The sequence below is a fragment of the Hipposideros armiger genome, unplaced genomic scaffold (assembly GCF_001890085.2).
Source record: "Hipposideros armiger isolate ML-2016 unplaced genomic scaffold, ASM189008v1 scaffold_12, whole genome shotgun sequence".
Taxonomy (NCBI): Eukaryota; Metazoa; Chordata; class Mammalia; order Chiroptera; family Hipposideridae; genus Hipposideros; species Hipposideros armiger.
The window spans coordinates 5,658,033-5,660,364 of NW_017731362.1; the positions used below are offsets into that span (position 1 = coordinate 5,658,033).

Consider the following 2,332-nt stretch of genomic DNA (forward strand, 5'->3'; position numbering starts at 1 on the left):
GCAACGAAAATAATTTTATGGTTGGGGGTCACCACAACATGAGGAACTGTATTAAGGGGTCGCGGCATTAGGAAGGTTGAGAACCGATGCTCTAGAGCCATGATACCTAGCTCTAGAAATAAGAATTTGCTGTTTATAGAAGAGTTCTGTGGGAACTGAATGTCCTTTAAGACCAATGACAATCTCTTTATTTTAAAGACAAAAATGGCACACATATATTAAGGGACTTGCCAAGACCCCAGAACTAATTTGGGGACTTGCCAGGACTTCAGAGCTAATTTGGTACTGGAACTCAATGCACAGAATCTTTTAGTCCTGATCCCGATTCAGTGTAGAGCAGAACTAAATCTAAAAATATTAATGACTGGGAAAAGTATACACTCAAAACAGGGCTCCAGAGAGATGCCCTTTACCATGCACTGCCAGAATTACTAAGAGACAGCACATATCATAAGTAATATTAAATAACAGAAAGAATAAGTGACTTTTCAAGCCACAAAGATATCTGAATACAGCAATCTGAAAACCTTGGCATAATCCTGATACCATTATTTTCAAGGTTCCATAAAGCTATTCCATAACGTAAACACACTTCTATTACAGTTGGCCTCTATTAACTAGAACCTCAGATTTCTTAAGGCATTCACTCCCTTAAGTAGATTTCACAAAGGGAGAGGCTTAACAGTTGATAGTGTGTTGATAGAAATTATAATTTTAAAATATGCACCCCACAAGAGGTGAAAATATTGGAATTCAACAGAGTCCCAATTTTTGCAGTTTTAAAAAAGTAAAAGTAATCATCCCTTTACTAGACCACTTCTTGGAGTTTTCCTTTCTCCTCCAACTCTGTGCTTTCTTTACAGAAAACACCACTGGCGCGTTTTGATATTGAAGGAACTGAAGGAAAGCTAAGCTAAGGAACAAAAACCACAAGACCAAATTAACCACAAGTATTATTATGACAAAAATGGTTGCGTTCTTCTCTCCAGGTGAAGAATAAACAGCAGTGTGCAGTGAATGGGGAGGCGGGTAGGAAAGGGGATGAAAGGAATAAACTCTTTCTAAACACTTTCTTCAGGTAAAAATAGTCCCAACAGGTGACCTAATCTCCAATAGGTGACCTTGAACTCCTCCAGCATAAAACTGGGAAGGGAAGAAAAAGTAACGTCACTGCACTGCAACGTTCTCTTCGCATCTTAGTTATTACTTAGAAATGTACAAAATGCTCTAATGAAAGAGGGTAGAATAAGGAAGCACCCGTTGCGAAGGGAGTATTCCTAGTAGTACACCTTTTCCAGATTTTTCGTCAGTGTAGACATGCCCCCCCCCGTTTATTTTCCCGCCCCTCGTCCAACTTTACAGGTGAGAAGAATTGTGTCCGCATTCCTTATTGCTGGCTCAGCCGCAGGTGCGCAGCATGAAAGTTTTGGCCGGTTCCTCCTCCCTCGACGGCCCCCAAGCTGCTACACCTGTTGTGGCTCACGCCCACCAGGTGGTTTTCCTAGCTCAGAAGCTCAACTTGGAATTCATTCAACGGATTCTGGCTCTATAGAAGTTCGATTTCCGAGTCTCAAGAAACTCTCCTAAAGAGTGAACGGCGGGTCCCTAAAAGTCTGCGGGAGCCGACACATTCCAGGACCACAGGTAGGGAGACTGGGGCCCTTACCAATCCCTACCTCCCACCCCCACCACACACGCGCGCGCGCGCGAAAGGACCGGTTTGACAGATGCTTGGCATCGGTCACTACAGCTGTGACACCTGGACAACAGTTTGAAGAGTTTTCCACGTGCAAAAACTCAGAGCAAAAGAAGAGGATGTATTATATATAGCAACTGCTACGCGCGCTCACCTTCCGTCCCTGTCCCTCGGTATCCAAACACCTCGCCCGCGCGGGCTCCGAGAGCGAGTGGCCGAGCTGCTGCACGAGCCCGGGGCGGCCAGGGACCCACCGCCTGGGGCCGGGAGCCCGAACCGAGCCCACCCGGCGCCCGCCTTCCTCGAAACGCAGAGCGGCGGAGCAGCCGGGGCGGGCAGCCTGGCAGTGGGACCGCGGGACCCGCTGGCGGCCCCTCTGGACCTCAAGGTCACGCCCAGACCGCGCCCGGATCACGCCCCAAACCCTCCACTGACCACCGCTCCCTCCACGGACCGCGTCCGCCCCTGCCTCCCCAGCTCCGGCTCCACCTGGCCGCGCTCACCGGCTCCTTCCAGCCTCTGCCGCCCTCAGGACCGGCTCAGCGCCCTGAGGTCCCGCCGTTCCCTCCCTCTCTGACTGGCGGTGGCGCCTGGAACAGGTCTGCCCACAGCCTTCGAGGGGCCCTGTCCTTCCAA

At 49.4% G+C, this 2,332-nt stretch overlaps 1 protein-coding gene across 1 annotated transcript in view; it reads right to left on the minus strand.

The window, feature by feature from the left end:
* The window catches only part of WDR72 (WD repeat domain 72), a 224,078-nt gene extending 221,986 nt beyond the window's left edge, over positions 1-2,092 (minus strand). Inside the window, exon 1 of the mRNA XM_019663897.1 lies at positions 1,851-2,092. The gene's annotated coding sequence lies outside the window, so the exon portion shown is untranslated. The remainder of the gene's footprint in view (positions 1-1,850) is intronic.
* Positions 2,093-2,332: the final 240 nt, after the last annotated feature.